Below are 21,573 nucleotides of genomic sequence, written 5' to 3' on the forward strand. Positions count from 1 at the left end.
AACAGTTTCATGATAAATTTCCCCATAAGCCAAAAAGCCCTCCTGGGGTGGGGTGGGAGTTAATATGCTGAGTGAATTAACCTCCTTCCTTCCCTCATTCCAGGACACAATTTTCAACTGGTGGGGGGGAGCTGTCAGCCCTGAAAGCCATCTTTTTCTTTGAAGCTTCCGGGCTGCCACATGGATTGAAAACTGGCTGACCAATCGGACCCAGTGAGTAGTCCTCAATGGGACTAAGTCCACATGGAAAGAGGTAGGCAGCGGGGTACCACAAGGATCAGTCCTAGGCCCAGTACTCTTTAACATATTTATCAATGACCTAGACAAGGGAATAGAGGGGGAATTAATTAAATTCGCAGATGACACCAAGCTGGCAGGAGTGGCCAACACCCCAGAGGATAGGCACAGGATACAGAAAGATCTGGACAGACTTGTACAGTGGGCCGAAACGAACAAAATGAAGTTCAATATAGAGAAAAGTAAAATCCTGCACCTAGATAAAAAAAAACCCCAAAACATGCATACAAATTAGGCGAAACCACACTCACCATAAGTGACTATGAAAGGGATCTTGGAGTCTTGGTGGATAACCAGCTAAACATGGGCCAGAAATGTGCAGCAGCGGCTTAAAAAGCCAACACAATCCTAAGCTGCATGAACAGGGGATACACTCCAAGACCAGAGAGGTAATAATACCACTCTATAAGGCCCTGGTCAGACCACACCTGGAGTATTGCATCCAGTTCTGGTCACCACACTTCAAAAGAGATATAGAGACTCTGGAAAGGGTGCAGAAAAGAGCAACTAAGATGATAAGGGGACTAGAGACCAGGCCATACGAGGAAAGGTTGCTGGAACTGGGCATGGATAGTCTAGTAAAAGAAGGGCTAGGGGGGACATGATAGCTACACACAGGTACTTAAGGGGTTGCCATAGAGAGGAGGGGGGCACACTACTTTCCAGGGCATCAGAGAGTTGGACGAGAAACAATGGTTGGAAGCTGACCAAGGAAAGATTCAACCTGGAAATAAGGAAGAATTTCCTGACGGTGAGAGCGATAAACCAATGGAACGGCCTGCCAGCGGAGGTTGTGAACTCCCCAACTTTGGACATTTTCAAGAGGAGATTGGACTGCCATTTGGCTGGAGTGCTGTAGGATTTCCTGCTCAAGCAGGGGGTTGAACTTGATGACCTGTAAGGTCCCTTTCAACTCTAATAATAAATAAATCAATTTAGTGCTTGGGAAACAGGACAGGGAATTGCAAGGAGTCTGTGGAAGATTAGTGATAATATTCCTTTCTCTGGGAGTCAAGGGCATTCAGCTTGCACCTGGATGAGAGTGACTGCAGATTGTCTCCAGTTGGGATGATAAAATGATTGGGCCATGTGATGAACTTGTGGGTGCAGGGAATGGATCTTTGACTTTCTTTTGGGTGGGGAAAACTTGGAACTCTCAGATTGGGGTTTTCCCAGATGTGCCAATACGACATCTCTAGTAAAATGGAACTTTGAGAAACTTCAAGCTTTGGAGTCTTCTTTCATTGGGGATGTTATATGGAATCCTGATACAGCCATTTGTTCAGAATAGTATAGAGTCTCCTACTTGAACAGGGTGTTGGAGAAGAAGACTTCTCAGATCCCTTCCAAGTCTGTTATTCCAAAATTCTGTAATTCTGGTTGTAACATCTCTTCACAAGATTTTAACATATCACAATCTTGAAAGAAGATTGAATTTTAATGCAAAGACTTCATTCTGAAAAATAAATAAAGCCATTCTAGGTATTCAGTCCACAAACTCAAGATTGTCCTTATAAACAGAGACAATAAATGGCTTTGTTCTTCTAAGCTCCTTCAATTACATTATAGGTCATAATGCAATAACACTAAGTTCCCCAGATATTGAATTAAACCATCTTGACATTTGGAGAAATCTGACCTTTTTTTAAAGTCAATATCCAAGACATATATTTGGATATGAGAACTAGATTTCCAATTCTCCTTGAAAGCTTGACCGAGTTGGCATTCATATGTAAGTGGGGAAAATGTTTGCTTAGTTAAAAGAAAAACAAAGGTCAACATCACATCAGTTATAAGGGTGCAAAACACCCAACTTAAGACTTTGATGCTAAGGGCAATATTCTAAATTTAAAGAAAGACAGCATGCTAAAGCTCACATATGGACTACTTACCTATAATAAAGTTTTATTATGTTGTTTCAAGTACAACTGATTAATAGATCTGAATTCCATCCCTTCCTTTTTCTGTAATATAAAAATATTCCACATGGATGTGACATATGATCCTGAAACATCTGTTGTCAATGATATCTTAGTAAGGAAAGAACACAGATGAAAATTTCTGGCTTGTTGCTTCTAAAGGAAGGTTTCCCTTTCTTTAAACACCCAGATTTTGTTGGACTTTAATGTATGAAATTCCCAGGCAGCTTAGCAAGAGAGGGTAGAAATAATAATCTTGTGGCTACAGACATAGAATTTGGGGGGCTGAATTATTATCAAATACCATTTTTTCCAACCTGATGTCCGAGTGTATTTTATTTTGTTGTTTGCTCTACCATCTGGGAATTAAATTTCTAGCATATGTGGGAAGCAGCTGGTTAGGGATAGTTTATCTAAACCAGGGATTAAAAAAACATTATTACATCTTGGGTTATATATAGATTAGGGGGGATTCCCAGAATTTATACCAAATGTTTATTAGTTGCTTTATTATTTTTATATGAAACTCTAAGATGTGCCAATGAAATCTAAACGGGGGGTAATAGGTGAGGAGATGAAATCAATTATAGCCTATGCCATGAGCCATACCCAGTGTTTATAAACAGAAATTAGTACTGGTAGAATTCTATCATATACAGGTGAAACTTGAAAAATTAGAATATCATGCAAAAGTTCATTTATTTCAGTAATGCAACTTAAAAGGTGAAATGTAATATATGAGGTGCCTTACATGCAAGGCAAGATTGTCATAATTGTGTATTTGTTGGATGTATTCACTTTATTAAACACACTATGTGCCCCCCCTTTTTTTTGACAATGTAATTTTGTTACAAATTTTGTTGGTGAGGTTTTTTGGGTGCCATTTTTAAAGCAATAAGAAAATAAATAAAATGTCAAGCAAATGGTTAAATAATATCAACAATATGAGAAGAGAACAAATGGAATATCACATTTTCTACCATGATGTGAAACTTCATAAAACCTGTCCCAATCTTTAAGAGATTCTTCTTTGATGTTGCCTGGTTCCTGGGATTAGAATCAGGAAAGGTTCCTTTTAATTTTCATCTTCAAAAACCCATTAGGGGATTTTTAGAATTAAAGAAAACAATATCAAATTGCACAAATAAGGTGCAAACCTCACACAACATTAATATCATATATTATACCTTTTCTATTCACAGTAAAAAAAAACTAGTCTGTCTGGGGATAGACGTTCTTTGTCCATGTTTTCTTCGTGTTGATAATTGGGTAGTCTACAGAGTAAAATGGATATCTGATATTTATGTTATTTTATGTTATTTTATTATTTTATTTTATTTATTTTTATGCAGATTCTTCATACTTATTTCAAACCTAGTCACTTTTGGTGTGAGGCACTTGGCACTGATCTAAGCAAACTCTCCTTCATAAACCCCAGTGGATAAAACAAGCAACTGGACTTTATTTTTTGCTTCTTACGCAGGAAAACCCATTTATGAATTTATTAAACTGTAGTGGAATATGAACAGTCTCTATAGAAATATGCTGCTTTGTGATGGTAAATGCTTGATCAGTGATGATTGTTTTATATACAAATCACCATTCAAACCCCAAAGTACATATGAGTCAACATTCTGTTTTAAGCCATGTGAAGTGATTAACTACCACTATGATATAATCACAGTTTCTGACTCATTCAATCCTTGACTTTTCTTCTTAATTTGAAAATATATAATGAGCTTCCTTCCCTTATCTCTCTGTCTCCTTCTCTTTGCTTTCCTGAAGAAATAAATGCCTGAAATTAAAAGTGAGTGAGAAAAACATGATTACTGTAATATACAATATGCCCCAACTCTGCACTCACTGTCAGGATTATACTCATAACATTTGTTATACACAGGAAACAAAGTTTCCCACGAGTTGGACAGGAGAAAAAAATAAATGTCTTCATGAGCTTAGTTTTGAAAATACTTGCATGTGAAGAAACTCATACATACCAGCAATCATTTTAAGATATAATGAAAGAATATTGAAGGAAGATTATTAAGGAAAAACATGACACAGTGATTGAAAAGTTATCTTTCTATCAGGACTGTAAAATGATATTTCTATCAGGACTGCAGTATTTTGTTTTTCTCAGACTCTATCTAAAATTTTAAAAAATGTTATCTACATGTTACATTATAGTTCACATTTGTACCTATGACCAAGATATATTAACATAACTGTCTTATAAGACTTGGTTGAAGGCTACAAAAATTGGTTTTTATACATTATTATAGAAATCTCCTTTCTCCTATTCTTCTATGTGTACCTGGTCTTGCAAAAGTTATCTCTACATCTAAACAGAAACTGAACAAAATGTCTTCTAAGGTCAGGCAGTGTAAACCAGCCATGGGTGTGGAATGGTTCTGTCATCCTCCTCCCTGAACATTTTAATGATGAAATTTCAAGTTTCCATCCAAGTATCTTTCTTAAAGAAGTACCACTAACTTTGATATATAAAACGATCTTCAAATTATAGATTGATGGCTCTCATTGCTTTTTTCCTTTACTTGATTGTATTGGGTAAACTAGAAATAGATGATATTACCATTGTAGGTCTTGGAGTGTTCTTTTCTCATGTTTTGCCAAATATGGAACATCACTATAGATATAATGCCTTGTTCTTTGACAAGTCAATCTACCACATTACTTTCTCTGTACTATTCATTGCTGAGTTGTAGTCTAGGTGAGAGTGAGAAAACAAGCAGGCAAAAACAATGCAAAATGCATATGCATGTGTGTTTGGGTGCATGTGTGTGGAGAGAGAGAGAGGGAGGGAGGGAGGGAGGGAGGGAGGGAGAGAGAGAGAGAGAGAGAGAGAGAGAGAGAGAGAGAGAGAGAGAGAGAGAGAGAGAGATGGCCAAAGCAGTTCCAGTAATAGTAGAACTTGAGGCTGTGACTCTTAAGCTGGAAAAGTAGCTCCAGCAAATCCCAGGAACAATATCAAAGCTCTCTGTCCAGAAGAGTGTTTACCTAGGAAAAGCTGTACTAATAAAGGACAATATATGTAGCTGAAGTTTAAGAGGAGGGGGTCCTTGGTACTCTTTGAATTTGGTTGTTTTCTTGCAGATATTTCATTACCCAAATAGTTAATGACATCAGTGCTATGGCATCGCCAGATAGCACTGATATTACCTAGTTGGTGTTCTGTCGGGCTCTCTGGTAGACTCCTCCCAAAAATTCACAGGTACAAATTTCAGACACACACACGTTTGAAAATTCAAAACAATGTTCTTTATAATGAAAATTCACTTAAACTAAGCCCTCTTTTGGTATAGCAAAGAGCACTCGTCTCCAAACTGGTAATTTGTACAAGTCCCTTATCAGTTCTGTGAATTGCAGCTGTGAGGCAATTCACAGTCCTTCTTCTTTCACAAAGTGAAACACACTTTGCTCTGGTTTAGTTTCAAAGGGGGGAAAAATCAGCACACAAAAGGTCAAAGTCAGTAAAGCAGTCACGAAACACAACGATCAGATAATCCTCCACAATGGCCAAACCCACAGGCTGCTATTTATAGCAGCCTCACTAATTACCACAGCCCCACCCAACCACAGGTGACCTCATTTTCTTTGATAATAATCTCTCAGTTGTTGTTGCCTATGCATCGCTCTCCGCATACGTGGCTGTATCATTAACTCTTGTTCTGAATCCAAGGAGGAGTTAGATAAATGATCTCCTTCTGAACTGTCTGCAACACTCTCCTCCTCCCTGTCACTCATGTCTTCTTGGTCAGAGGAGCCTTCATCAGCAGATTCCACCGGGGGCAAAACAGGCCTGCAGCATGTGGATATCTCCCCGACATCCACAGTCCTTGGGGCAGGAGCTGGGCCAGAGCTAACCACAACAGTTGGGTAATGAAGTGTTTACAGGAAAAGAAGCACAAAGTTGTACTGTGCAGAACCCTCAAACTCTCAGGCACCTGGAAGAAGACCCGGGTTCAAAGAAGAGACATTCCACCCATAAAGCTGAGAAGGGTCATTTTTATACATACATTACATACATACATACATACATACATACATACATACATACATACATACACTTACTTACTTACTTACTTACTTACTTACTTACTTACTTACTGTTCTGCCGGCGTGTCCCAACCGCCCGTAATTACAGGGTAATTAGTCCAGAAAGACACACACCCAGGGCCACCATCAGGAATTTTGGGGCCCCATACAGCTTAAGTGTCTGCCCCCCCTGGCCATTTTAAAACTACTGCCCCCCAAATCCCGTGCCATGCCCACCATGGCCACACACCCTGGGCAAGCCCTCCCCCGGCCCTCTGAAGTAAAACACAGCCCTGATGTGGCCGTCAATGAAATTGAGTTTGACACCCCTGGCCTAGAGGCTAAATCCTATGAACAAGGGCTAAGAGAATGAGTATGTTTAGCTCAATAAATAGAAAACTGAGGGGGAATATAATAGTAGTTTCCCAGTCCTTAAAGGGCTGCCACAGAGCAGATGGCATCTATTTATTCTCCATGCCACCTGAAGGTAGTACAAGAAGCAAAGGGCGGAACCTCACCAAGAAGAAATGCAATCTGGAAATAAGGAAAAACTTGGGACTGGGCGGCATAGAAATAAATAATAAATAAATAAATCCCTTCTTTTTTTATTAAAAGAAATTAATAGAAACATAGAAACATAGAAGACTGATGGCAGAAAAAGACCTCATGGTCCATCTAGTCTGCCCTTATACTATTTCCTGTATTTTATGTTAGGATGGATATATGTTTATCCCAGGCATGTTTAAATTCAGTTACTGTGGATTTACCAACCACGTCTGCTGGAAGTTTGTTCCAAGCATCTACTACTCTTTCAGTGAAATAATGTTTTCTCAGGTTGCTTTTGATCTTTCCCCCAACTAACTTCAGATTGTGTCCCCTTGTCCTTGTGTTCACTTTCCTATTAAAAACACTTCTCTCCTGGACCTTATTTAACCCTTTAACGTATTTAAATGTTTCAATCATGTCCCCCCTTTTCCTTCTGTCCTCCAGACTATACAGATTGAGTTCATAAAATCTTTCCTGATACGTTTTATGCTTAAGACCTTCCACCATTCTTGTAGCCCGTCTTTGGACCCATTCAATTTTGTCAATAATAATTTTAAAAAACCAAAATCCATTACTATTAAAACTAAAACAACCAGCAAAACTATTAATAAAAACAGGTGAGGGCTGGGTTTTTTTCTCTGTTGTTATTTAAGTGCTTTTACCATATGCTTTAAATCAAGAATCACTTCTCTCTGTTTCTCTCTCTTTTCTGTCATTCTCTGCCTCAATCATTTTCTCATTTCTCTTTTTTTCTCCCCTTTTTTCTATCATTTCTCTCTCTCTTCCTTCCACTCTTCTCTCTCTCTCTCTTTCTTCCTCTCTTTCACTCTCTTCCTTCCTCTCTCGTCTCTTTCTTTCTTTCTCTTTCTCTCTCTTTCTTTCTTTCTCTTTCTCTCACTCTCTTCCTTCCTTTCTCATCTCTTTCTTTCTTTCTCTATCTTGCTTTCTTCCTCTCTCTCACTCTTCCTTCCTCTCTCATCTCTCTCTAATTTCTTTCTCTCTTTCTCTATCACTCCCCCTCTTTCTCTCTCTCTCTTTTTCTCACTTTCCCTCTCTTGTTTTCTTTCTCTCTCTCTCTTGCTTTCTCTCTCACACTCTTTCTCTCTCTCATTCTCTTTCTCTTGCTATCTCTTTCTCTCCCCCTATTTCTCTCTCTCTCTCTCACTTTCTCTCTATCTTGTTCTGTCGTCACTCTCACTCTCTCTCTCGTTCTCCGGAGGATGGCGAAAGTAATTTTCAATTACTTTCAATTGTAATTTTCAATTACAATCAACCTATCTCTCCTTCCTCCCTTTCGCCCCTCCCTCTTTTCCTTTCCTTCCTTCCCTTCCCCTTTCTCCTTCTTTCCCTTCTTCCTTCATTCCAACCAACCAACCTATCTCTTCTTCCTGTTTCCTTCTCCTCCCTCTTCCCCTTCCTTCCCCTCCATCTTTCACTTCCTTCCCTCCCTATTTTTTCTTCCTTCCTTCCCTTCTGTGTCCTCCCGGCCCTCTCTTCCCCTCCCCTCCCTTTCCCCGACGAGGGCAGCCTGTAGAGTCACACCCATCCCGGGCCGAGTTACAAGAGCCGCAGCCGGGCAGGGAGCGCCCCACTCACTTCGTTCCCACGGCAGGGCTCGGTCGGGAGCCCGCTGGTCAGGGCTCGGTCGCCGCCACCAGGAATCCAGGAAACCGGGGTCAGGGGTCTCTGGGGCGTCGCACCGGGACGGCGCCTGGAATGTCGGGCGCGCGGGCTGACGCGCGCTCTCCCCATCCCCCTGCTGCCAGCCCAACCCGGAAAATTCAAAGTAAGAAAAACCTTCGCTATTACTTTGAATGTTCCGGGCATCCTGGCAGGCACGCCCGACATTGAAAATCGCCTTTGCCGGCCGGTGGCCCCCACTGTGAGAATGCCTGCAGAGAAGAAAGAGAGGCGGAGCGGGCGGGCGGGCAGGCGAGGGCAGCGGCAAGTAGCCAGGGGGGCGCGAGGGGGCTAGAGGCACGGGGGGGCAGCCGCGGCTTTGTGCGCGCCCTTGGAAAAGGGTGCACGGGGGGCATTTTGGGGGACGCTGGCACACGCGTGCGAAGCCTACAACTTGCACTTGTGTTACATTTTGTTTCTTTCCTAAGCAGCCTTCTGTGTAAAAAAATCCATTTGGGAACGACTCATTCCCAAATGGATTTTTTTACACAGAAGGCTGCTTAGGAAAGAAACAAAATTTAACACAAGTGCAACTAACACAAGCGCAACCGCCACCCCGAAGGGGCTCCTACCTTCGCCGCACACTTTATTCTGGGACTGGAGGACCGCGCTGCCAAAGGCTCCGTCGGGGCTTCGAGTCCTGCCTCGCGAGTGCCAGAGGGCCCGCCTTTTTCGTTGGTGAGGCAGGCGGCCGGCAAGAGAGGGCTGGTACTGCGCATGTGCGAAGAGCTGCTCACTGGGCACAAATTACTGTAGGCGCCAGGAGGCCGGCGGGCAAAACCAGGGCCCCCTCATTGGTCAATTTCCCCGGGCCCGTGACGCCACTCCCAGTAGTACCGCCCTATCGGTGGCCCTGCACACACCACACGATAGAAGGAAAACCAAAAGGTTTTATAAACAGAAAAGCAGAAAAAACTCCCTTTTTAAATGTCAAAGGGATTTTCTGGTACACACAAGGCGCAAGTTAAATGCAGTCCAATTGCTTACCCAATAACTGGGAAATTGAGTCCAATTCTAAAGTCCAGAGAGTCCACACACACAATCCTGAACAAGAAAAACTACGATCTTGATGAAACAATGAATCTGATAAACTGCCATGAGGCTAAAACACCAGGCTGCACTTTTATCTGTAGCACTAATTACAGGAGCCGCACCCAACCACAGGTGGCCTCATTTTCTCTTGTAATAATCCTTCAGTTGTTGTCTCCTATGCATCACTCTACGCATGCGTGGATGTGTCCTTAATTCTTGTTCAGAATCCAGGGATGATACAGATGACTGGGCTGTCTGCCAACTCCCCTCTTCCCTGTTACTCACGCTTCCTTGGTCAGAGGAGACTTCGTCGCCAGATTCTACTGGGAGCAAAACAGGTCTGCAGCATGTGGATGTCTCCCCCACATCCACCTCCACATTCCTTGGGGCAGGAGCTGGGCCAGAGCTAACCACAACACAAGGGAAGACAGTAAATAAAAATATAGGTTTGACTGCTGCTTTTGATTGACTCTGATTATCCAGAATGTCTTAGTTCTATGGACTAAGCTATTTTCCAGCTATCTTGAAGGTCCATGACATGCTTTTAAAATGTAAAATGTATTCATTGGTCCCCAAAAGTTGAAGCAGCCTGATGTATACAAGCAGTGGTGGGCTGCTGCCTGTTCACACAAATTCAGGAGAACTGTATGTTCATTTTCTGAGCAGTTCAGAGAACTAGTTGTTGGAAGAAATCTTTCCCCACTTTACAGTCTAATCCTGCAAGGAACGCAGGAAGGAAAGATTCTAGAGTGCTTGTATTTGTAGCCTAATCCTTATCTTAATTGCTACCACTTCTGCTTTAAATGTTTAAACCAAGGACATGGTAGACCATCTACAAATTCTACAGTCAAATTCTACAGTCAAAATCTACAGTCAAAGTTGAAAGTGCACCAGAAAATTACATATAAATGTAAGCCTTCAAGTAAAAATAGGGGAATTGGAATGCTTGGCGAAAGAAAATAATATTGATATTACTAGAACAAGAATTACAAAAGCAACCACAGAATAAAGATTTAAAAGAAAAGATGTCTTGGATTGAACATCAAGTAAATCTGTTAGACAAAGAAAAACTAGCGCAACAAATTAAAAGTACTAAACAATATAACTTTGAAAATGCGAACAAACGCAGCAAATGGCTAGCCAACAAACTTAAAAAACAAAAAGAAAAGAAATTAATTAATTGCCTTAAAACAGAAGAAGAGGAATTATGCCACGACCTGGAAAAAAAACCTCAAATAGCTAGAGACTTCTATAGTAAACTTTACGATAATCAGGGAAATGCAAGCAAGGAAATACAAGACCAAAAAATATAAGACATTCTAAATCAGGCTAATCTCCCCAAAATTCCAAATGAAACCAAATAACTATTAAATAAGAAAATTTCAATCATAGAATTAAAAGAGACAATTAAAAAGCAAAAAATAAATAAGGCCCCAGGACCAGACGACCCTCCAATTGAATTTTACAAAGATTTACCACAAAAAGCAGAAGAGACCCTTTTAGAAGTTTATAACAAAGCCTTAGAGAAAGGCAAAATACCTTTGTCCTGGATGGATGCAAACTTGGCCCTGATAGCCAAAAAATATACAGATCTAACGGAAATAGCAAATTATAGGCCCATCTCCCTTCTAAATGTGGATTACAAAATTGTTAGCTCCATTTATTTATTTATTATTTATTATTTAGATTTGTATGCCGCCCCTCTCCGAAGACTCGGGGCGGCTCACAACAGAATAGAACAAATCATAAATAATCAGAAAACTTTAAAATTTATACAAGATTTAAAAGAACCCCATAAACTAACAGACGCACACACAAACATACCATGCATAAATTAAACATGCCCGGGGGAGGTGTTTCAGTTCCCCCATGCCTGACGGCAGAGGTAGGTTTTAAGGAGTTTACGGAAGGCAGGGAGAGTAGGGGCAGTTCTAATCTCTGGGGGGAGTTGGTTCCAGAGAGTCGGTGCCGCCACAGAGAAGGCTCTTCCCCTGGGGCCCGCCAACCGACATTGTTTAGTTGACGGGACCCGGAGAAGGCCCACTCTGTGGGACCTAATTGGTCGCTGGGATTCGTGCGGCAGTAGGCGGTCTCGGAGATATTCTGGTCCAGTGCCATGAAGGGCTTTAAAGGTCATAACCAACACTTTGAATCCATACTAGCAAATAGGATCAAAGGCTATTTAAATTACTTCATACACACTGATCAAAATGGATTCCTTCCGGGTAGACAATTAAGAAACAATATAAGGATGACAATAGACATCCTCGAATACTATGAAATACATAGTGATAAACAAGTGGCTCTAATCTTTTTAGACGCCCAGAAGGCCTTTGACAACGTTTCTTGGAACTTTATTTTTAAATATATGGATTTTGGTCAAAATTTTATAAACGCGATTAAAGCTATATACACCCACCAATTTGCATATATTATTCTAAATCAGTGATGGGCAACCTTTTGAGCTTGGTGAGTCAAAATTAGGCCCAAAAACCGAGCATAACTCGGGTGGTGTGTCACCTTGAGAAAAAAACACACTCACTCTCTCTCTCACTCTCTTCCTTCCTCTCTCATCTCTCACTCTTTCTTTCTTGCTCTCTCTCTCTCTCTCTTCCTTTCTTTCCTTCTCTCTTCCTTCCACTTTTTTCTCTTTCTCTCTTTTCCTTCCTTCCCCTCTTCCCCTCCCTCTCCCTCTCTCCTACTCTTCCTCTCCTGCTTTTCTTTCTCCTCCTCCTTCTCTTCCTCCTCCTCTCCTTTTTCTCCTCCTCTTCCTCTCCTTTTCCTCCTCTTCCTCCTCTCATTTTTCCTCTTCCTCTTCTCCTTTTCTTTCTCCTCCTCATCTTCCTCCTCCTCTCCTTTTTCTCCTCCTCTTCCTCTCCTCTTCCTCCTCTTCCTCCTCCTCTCCTTTTTCTCCTACTCTTCCTCTCCTCCATTTCCTTCTGGTTCTCCTTCTCCTGCTCTTCCTTCTCCTTCTCCTCTTCCGCTTTCTCCTCCTCTCCTTTTCCTCCTCCTCTTCCTCTCCTTTTCCTCCTCTTCCTCCTCCTCTCGTTTTTCCTCTTCCTCTTCTCCTTTATCTCTTCCTTCCTTCCTCTCTTCCTCCCTTTCTCTCTCCCTCTCGTTCATTTTTCTCTCCCTTCCCTCCCTCCCTCCTTCTTTCCTCTCTTCTTTCCCTCCCTCTTTTTCTCTTCTTTCTCTCCAGGTCTCCGGCAGGCAGACGGCTTTGCTAACCGGTACAAGGCTCAAGCCAGCTGCCCGGGAAAGCCCTGTGCCAGCCAGGAAAGCCGGCTTTATGGGAAAGCAGCGCGCTTTTCAAATGCGCTGCTTTCCTGCTGCAACTCTTTCCTGGGTGGGTGGGGCGCCCGAACAGAGGCGGCGGTGGCGGGTTCAAGGGACCAATAGCCGGTCCTTTTCGGGGCTGCGTTGTTGCAGCGTCTGAGGCTGCCGCTGCCTCCGCCTCCAGGCAAAGGGATCTCCTCGGTGGGCGGCCTCGGAGGCTGCAACAACGCAGCCCTGAAAAGGACCGGCTGTTGGTCCCTTAAAGCTGCCGCTGTCGCCCACTGCGGAGATCCCTTCGGCTGGAGGCGGCGGCGGCGGCAGCCTCAGACGCTGCAACAACGCAGCCCCGAAAAGGACCGGCTGTTGGTCCCTTGAACCCGCCGCCGCCTCTGTTCAGGTTAAGGGATCTCCGCAGTGGGCGGCAGCAGCTTGAAGAGACCAACAGCCGATCCTCATTGAGCTGAGTTTCCTTTGGCTTCCTTCGAGGCAGCAGGTGAGCTTTGCAGTTTTGCCTCGATGGAAGCCAAAGGAAGCTCAGCTCGGGGGCGGGCCTGAAGCAGCTGCTGCCTACTCCGCCCCACGCTTCGGCCGCACCGGGGCCAAGTAAGCTGAGGCTAGGCCCGTCACCCCGGCTCCAAGTGCGGGGCCTGGGCGGGCAATCATTGGGAGGGCCTTGCCGTCGCTTGGCGGGAGAAGAGCTCCCCTCCCCGCGATCCGGGACGGCATGGCCGTCAACAAGTTAGTGCGTGGGGGTCCTGATGGCTTGCTTACGGCCCCCTCCAGCCACTCTTGCAGGGCTTTCAGGCTTCCCGTGGGGCGGCGAAGAAGCAAAAAACCAGCACTGGAGGGACCAAGACGGTCTGCAGCTGAGTGTCTGGAGGAGGAGGAGGAGGAAAGCCAGGAGGCGGGGAGGAAAGCGGGCCTACAATTGGCCAATTTCTTTCTCGCCTTCAGGAGAGGAACTGCTGCTGCTCTGCCATAGGGTGCTTTCCTCCCCGCCCCCTGGCTTTCTTCCTTGCCGCCGCCAGACGCTCAGCAGCAGAGTGGAGGGGAGATTCGGGAGCTTATGGTAAAATCTTGTACGTTGCCGAGGGCCGGGTAAATGGCCTCAGCGGGCCGTAGTTTGGGGACCACTGCCCTAAAGCTCCCCGTTTCTCCAGCCGCGTGTCAACGAAAATGGCTACGTGTGTCAGTGCTGACACGCGTGTCATAGGTTCGCCATCACTGTTCTAAATGGAGATGTCACAACTAAATTAAATTGTAAAAAAAATGTTAAATTGTAAAAAAGAGTCATACAAATTACAGGCGTTTGATGATCTTGTATTTATTTTAGAAGATCCGCTAGACTTTTTTTTTTTTTTTTTTAGCTTTAGAAATTTGGAACAATTTAAAAATATCCTTTTTAGGAAGAGTGGCAACAATTAAGATGAATATTCTGCCCAAAATTTTATTTCTTTTTCAGGTAATCCCAATAAATCCAGGGGGTATTTTTTTTAAAAAAACTTAACAAACATAGTTAAAAAATTTCTATGGCAAGGGAAAAAAGCAAGGATAAAAATAAATTTCTTAGAGGATATTAAAGAAGGGGGAGGTTTCGGACTTCCAAATTGGAAATTATATTATCAGGCTGCCCCCTTAACATGGATTAGAGATTGGATAACCTTAGAAAATAAAAGAATATTAAATTTAGAAGGGCATGATCTCATGCTTGGATGGCATGCCTTCATATGGTATGATAAGGAGAAAAATCACTCATACTTTAAAAGACATACACTAAGGAAATATCTAATAGAAGTCTGGAAAGATATAAGGAAAAACCACTTTTTAACCATTCCAGAATGGGTTGCCCCTCTAGAAGCAATAATACACCCAAAGTCCATAAAGGACAAAAAATAATAAGATATAAAGATCTATTAAATGACCAAATGAAATTAAAATCTAGGATTAAACTACAAGAAGAAGGGATAACAATAGATTGGTGGCACTACGCACAGATTCGATCCAGATATCAGAAGGACAAAACACTTTACATCTTTAATAAGAACAAAAATTTGTTAAGCAATTTAACTACTCTTAACCAAACAAAAACAATAGGGAAAATATATAAATTCCTCATTGCACACAAAAATGTAGAGTTGACCCTAAAAGATAATATGATAAGATGGTGCAAAAACATTGGTAAAGAAATAGATATAGATACATGGGAGAAAGTTTGGATTAATAATTGGAAAATGACCAAATCAGTATCATTAAAAGAAAACCAAATTAAAATGTTTTATAGATGGCATCTCCCACCAAATAGGATAGCAAAAATGTTCCCTAAAACCTCTCCATTGTGTTGGAAATGTAAGAAAGAAATAGGAACCTATTACCATCAATGGTGGACATGTGGTAAAGCTAAAATATATTGGAAGATGATAGAGAAAATAATAAAAGAAATTGTAAAGCAAGATATAGAAATTACCCCGGAATTCTATCTATTAGGAATTACTAATCAGATTTATAAGAAAGAAATTTTATACTTAATTATACACATTTTAACTGTGGCTAGAATCACCTATGCGCAGAACTGGAAGGGGGAGGAAGTCCCCAAAGAAGAAGAAGTTATTGCAAAAATATTAGATTGCGCTGAAATGGATATGATGACAAGATGTCTAAATGATCAAGAAGATATTAAGTTCTACGAAACATGGAACAAAGTTTATAAATGGATAGATAAGAAAAAATAAGATATATAATCTACTTTTAGTAAACATGTGGTACTTATTTTTGCTTGGGTTATATTAGTACTAGTTAAATCTATTGTGTTTAAGGATCATATTAGAATTAGTTTATATATAAGTAATATAGTAAGAATTTTGCTTTTATATATATATTAGTGAAAATGTGAAAAACTTTAATTCAAAATTTAGCAAAATTTTTAATATTTAACATATATCTAATTATGTATTCTTTTTCTGTATTTGAATTTATACTTTCAAGATAAGCGGGGAAAATGTATCCCCATTTTGTGTTTAATGTTTGTATGTCTGTTTGTCTATTTTATGAAAATCAATAAAAAAAATTAAAAAAGAAAAAAGAAGATCCGCTAGACTCTGGTCCAAAACTGTTCGCAATTTTAGGACAGCTCAATGAAGATGTCAACCCAGTGTGCAGCAGCAGTAAAAAAAGCAAATTCCATGCTTAGCATGATTAGGAAGGGAATCGAAAATAAGTCGGTAAGTGTTGTATTGCCTCCATACAAATCGATGGGGAGACCACACTTGGAGTACTGTGCACAATTCTGGTCACTGCACCTCAAGAAGGCTATAATGGAACTGAAAAAGGTGCAAAAAGGGCAACAAGAATGATAAAGGAAAGGAGCACCTCCCTCATGATACCAGGTTGCAACGCCTTGGTCTCTTCAGCCTTGAAAGACGGCGTTTAAGGGGTGACTTGATCAAAGTGTATAAAATCATGCAAGGGACAGAAAAGGTGGATAGAGAATTTTCTCTATCCACCTTTTCTGTCCCATGCATGATTTTATACACTTTGATCAAGTCATCCCTTAAACGCCATCTTTCAGAGAAAAATTATTTTCTCTATTACACAATACTAGGAGAAGGGGGCATTCCCTAAAGCTCATAGGTAAGAAAGTGAGGACAAATCAAGGGAAATATTTCTTCACCCAGAGGGTCCTTGGTTGATGGAATTCACTTCCAGAAGAGGTCGTGACAGCTGTCAGCCTTGATAGCTTCAAGGCAGGATTAGACAGATTCATTGATGCCAAGTGTATCGGTGGTTATTGAAACAGATGTCCATGTGCTGCCTCTATGTTGGTTGAGACAGGCAGGATTCCCTTGAGTACCATTTTCCTTAAATCTGGATAAATAGAAACATAGAAACATAGAAGTCTGACGGCAGAAAAAGACCTCATGGTCCATCTAGTCTGCCCTTATACTATTTTCTGTATTTTATCTTAGGATGGATATATGTTTATCCCAGGCATGTTTAAATTCAGTTACTGTGGATTTATCTACCAAAGTTTGCTGGAAGTTTGTTCCAAGGATCTACTACTCTTTCAGTAAAATAATATTTTCTCATGTTGCTTTTGATCTTTCCCCCAACTAACTTCAGATTGTGTCCCCTTGTTCTTGTGTTCACTTTCCTATTAAAAACACTTCCCTCCTGGACATTATTTAACCCTTTAATATATTTAAATGTTTCGATCATGTCCCCCCTTTTCCTTCTGTCCTCCAGACTATACAATTACTTGCTTGTGAAGTGAGTGAGAGTAGCTGGTATTTTTAAGTGGTGCAAATGAATCTAATGATTTCTTCTCTTGGGTGCTTTGTTAGTTCACCAAGCACAGGAGACTATGGGGATTCTTCAGTTATTGAGGTCATAGCTGTCCCAAAGATGCTTTTTTTAAGAGGCAACTAGAGTTTCTTAGTTTCATGATTGCTCACTGATAAAAAGTGGACCTTCCTTCCAATTTGTTATAGCTTGCTCTCATGATAATATGGAAGAACCGTTGCACTTACCTGAACGGTCTTCTCAATGCACTGCAAGGAGAGTCCAAGGTGGGGTTATACTTCAACCTTATTGGAAGGGACTGAGTTAAATATTAGCATAAATAACAGGTCCCGCCCCCTTACTAGGTCAGTCTTCAATAAAAACGAAGTCATAGTGTTAATCAACCAAGAACTTTTATTAACTATTGTTAACTGAGAACCAATGAGAATTTAAATCAACTGTAGCTCTAATACCTGTGCTCCTGGGCCAAATAGCTGGGTTGGGTTTGGACTCTCCTTGCAGTGCATCGAGAAGACCGTTCAGGTAAGTGCAACGGTTCTTCTCCACTGCACTGCTGCGGAGAGTCCAAGGTGGGATATACCCAAGCTTAATTATCTAGGGCGGGAAGAGGCTGGACCAGGTACGCAGGGGCATTGCACACACTTTGCAGCACTCTACGTCCGAACGCTGCTTCAGCTGAAGCGTATGTATCTAGGCGGTAATGCTTGATAAATGTGTTGGGGGCAGCCCAGGTTGCTGCCCGGCAAATGTCCTCAATGGGTGCTTGAGTTGCCCATGCCGCTGATTTGACTGCACTTCTCGTGGAATGTGCCGTAATGCCCTTTGGTATTGGAGTGGGGCCTAGCTTGTATGCTGTGGTTATGCAGGAACGTATCCAGCGACTAATAGTCTTAGATGAGACCCTTGACCCCATGGAGGCAGGAAAGTAGGACACAAATAGGGATTCCGTCTTTCAAAATGTACTCGTGCGTCTGATGTAAATTTTTAATGCGCGTCTTACATCAATTTTATGCCATTTAAGTTCCAGAGGGTGTGACCCATGGGTGCAGAAGTCTGGCAGTATAATCTCTTGTGCTCGATGAAAAACTGTGTTTACCTTCGGCAGGAAGGAGGGGTCTAATGGTAGGATCACCCTGTCTGGGTGGAAGATACATAAGTCCTGTCTGACTGAGAGTGCTGACAGTTCTGAGACCCTTCTTGCTGATGTAATAGCTGTCAAAAAAGCTGTTTTAATGGATAACAGTCATAATGGAATGTCCCGTATTGGTTCAAAGGGAGGTTTGGTGAGGGCTTGCAGTACGAGTGGTAGGTCCCAAGTTGGGAAATGATGGACCGGTGGGGGTCGAATGTTTGCTGCTCCTCTAATGAAATCACGTACCCATGGGTGTTGTGAAATTGGTTGTGCAAATTCTGTTTTGAGAATGGTAGCTATGGCTGCTACTTGTCTGCATAGGGTATTTGGTGCTAATCCTCTGTCTAGACCAGTCTGTAGAAAGGCCAGAAGTTGAATCACAGATGGGGACTGTGGATCCAGGTTCTGTTTCCTGCAGAAGGTGCAGTATGCTGTCCATGTGGCCTGGTAAATCCGAGTGGTCGATGGACAGCGTGATGCCTGGATAGTATTAATGATGTTTTCTGGCACTTGAAGTCTCCTTAATCTGTCCCCCTCAAGTGCCACATGGCAGGTTTCCACCAATGTGGTTCTGGGCATAGTTCCCTCTAAGCTGAGCAGTGAGCAATCGCTCACTTAAAAATCATCATCAACTCAGAGCTTTCCTAACCTGCCCAGAAGCTGAGAGGGAAAGAGTGAGAGGGAAGGAGAGAGAGAGGAAGAGAGGAAGAGAGAGAAACAGATAGAAAAAAGAGAGGAAGGAAAAGAGAAAAAAAAAAGAATGGGAGTAAGGAAGAGAGAAAGAAAATCAAAATCTAGTTTGAAACTAGCTCAACTATTTAAGTGGCATTTTGATATTGATAGAGTTGCCCTATTATGAGCTCACTGTTATAGACACACAGTACAGTATTTTATTTTGAAATTCTCTGAGGCAAAACAGGGTGGGTTTTTGTTTGTTTGTTTATTTATTTATTTATTTATTATTTCTGTGCCGCCCAGTCCTGAAGGGACTGCCACTCAGACACTATACTTTTCCGCCCACCCCCCAAAAAAATTAGAGGGAACACTGGTTCTGGGTGCATCACCGATCCCTGTGTTAGTACTATCTTGTGATGTGGTATGCGCCAAGGAGGGGAGATTGACAACTCCCTCAAATCCGCAAACCACGGGCGTCTGGGCCAGTATGGTGCGATTAAGAGGATTTCTGCTTCTTCCCGTAGGAGCTTGTTTATCACTCTCGGGATCAGGCATACTGGTGGGAAGCGTATAGGAGGCCTTCCAGCCAAGAACAGAGCAGGGCATTGATTTGTTCCGCTCCCGGTGTTGAGAAGCGGGAGAAGAATCTCCGGAGCTGATTGTTGAGGTGGGTAGTGAATAGATCCACCTCTGGTGCCCCATATCTGTGAGTTATTTCCTGAAAAAGTGATGGCTCCAGACTCCATTCTGCTGGGTCGATGGTCGTATGGCTCAGCCAGTCTGCTTTTACGTTTGAGATGCCGGAGATGTGTTCAGCTCTCAGGGATTCCAGGTGTTGTTCTGCCCACCTGAATAGGGAGTGTGCCTCTCGCATCAGGCAATCTGACCTCGTGCCCCCTTGGTGATTGATATGTGCCCGTGTAGCCACATTGTCCGTCAGGATCAACACATGTTGGTGTCTGACTTGCGGTGCAAAATGTCGAAGTGCCAAGTGAATCGCTTTGAGTTCTAGGAGGTTGATGTTTGGGTCTGTGAGATCCTCTGTGTTCCACAGCCCTTGGGCCACCCCTGAGATGGAGTGGGCACCCCAGCCTGATAGGCTCGCATCTGTTGTTATCGTCACCTCCTGATGTGGCAGAAAGGGGGACCATTTCCACCATGGAAGGGATCTCTGCACTTTTGTTGAAATTGTTACCTTTATAGAAGAGTGACTGGTCTGGTTCCTCTGGAAGGGGAGGAGAAACCACTGCAGTGGTCTGGCGTGTAGTCTGGTCCAAGGCACAATGTCTATGCACGAGATTTATTTATTTATTTATTCTTTGTCCAATATACAATACATATGGAAGAGAATAGACATTAAGTAATATATATAACTGTTCTGTCTGGGTGCCCTCAGACTTCAACACCAACTGAAAAAAGCAGTCAGACACGCTGGTAAAAACAAAGGTACTTTATAGTTGGGAAAACAAACACAGAGACAAAACTGTTCTTACAAACAGGGTTGTTAGGAGGCTTCACAGCAGAGTCATGACGGCCAGACAATACAACAAACTTCTTGCTGGCACACACACCTCTGTAGAGAATAAGACCCACGCCTCCCCCCAAGGTTTCAGCTTTCAAGGCCACAAGCCAGAATCAGAGACGCCAAAGAGCACAGCCAGATCGCAGGACTCCCAAAGATAATACTCCACAATTACAGGAAGGGTGGGCCTGCCTTTTCAGCCTTTCTGGGGAGAACCACACCCAAACCCAGCTTGCCTATTTAGTGCTGGAAATACCTGGCTAATTGTCCCCTTCGCTGGGTTGCTCTTCTCTGCCTTAGATCAATTATGGCTTGTGCATCCTCAGCTAAGGACTCCAGGCTGCTTGCTGGGGAGAGCTCCATCCCGGGGGACTCAGGCTGTTCTCCCTCTCCCTCGGCCTGATATTCCTCCTCCCCGTCTGCCTGGGCCTCCTCCTCCTCCTCCTGTTCCTCATCCTCCCCCTCTGAGCATGGAACCGGCAGAGGTTCAGCCATTCCCTGAGGAGCCGCAGACGGAATCACAACAATAATGATAGAAAGTAAAAAGAAGAGAAGTAGATGGGAGGGAGAGAATATATATGATATAAGAGATAAGGAGAGAATATATATGATAAATGAGATAAGGAAAGACAATTGGACAGGGGACGATAGGCAGTTGAGACAGAAAAGCTAGCGGAACTGTTTTCCTTCTTTGTAGCTCTGCTACCATGTCTTTGATCTTGTTCTGGCGCTTGGGAGACAGATAGACCCTGCCTGTTGTGGTGTCTATGTTGGTCCCTAAATGAGACAATTGTCTCGTTGGGGTCAAGTGGCTTTTCTAGTAGTTGACTGAGAAACCATGATTCTCTAGTGTTCTGATGGTCTCCCTCAGGTCCTCCCATACTCTGCTCGGACTGCTGGACAGTATTATAATATCATCCAGGTAAGTCATGATTCGCAGAGGTCGGGTTCTGAGTTCTGCTGTTAAAATGTCCAGTATCTTTGTGAACGTTCGTGGGGCCGATGTTAGGCCGAATGGCATGGCTTTGTACTGAAAATGGTGATTCTCGAAGCAGAATCGAAGGAATTTTCTGTATTCCGGATGTACCGGTATGTGCAGGTACGCCTCTTTTAGATCTATCGATGTCAGCCAATCGTTTTGA

General features: G+C 42.6%; 1 protein-coding gene across 1 annotated transcript in view; it reads right to left on the reverse strand.

Annotated features, from left to right (window-relative positions):
- Positions 1-21,573, reverse strand: part of UNC5D (unc-5 netrin receptor D) — a 769,587-nt gene that overhangs the window by 192,801 nt on the left and 555,213 nt on the right. The gene's annotated exons all lie outside the window — the stretch shown is intronic.

This window comes from Erythrolamprus reginae, chromosome 12, assembly GCF_031021105.1.
Source record: "Erythrolamprus reginae isolate rEryReg1 chromosome 12, rEryReg1.hap1, whole genome shotgun sequence".
Taxonomy (NCBI): domain Eukaryota; kingdom Metazoa; phylum Chordata; class Lepidosauria; order Squamata; family Dipsadidae; genus Erythrolamprus; species Erythrolamprus reginae.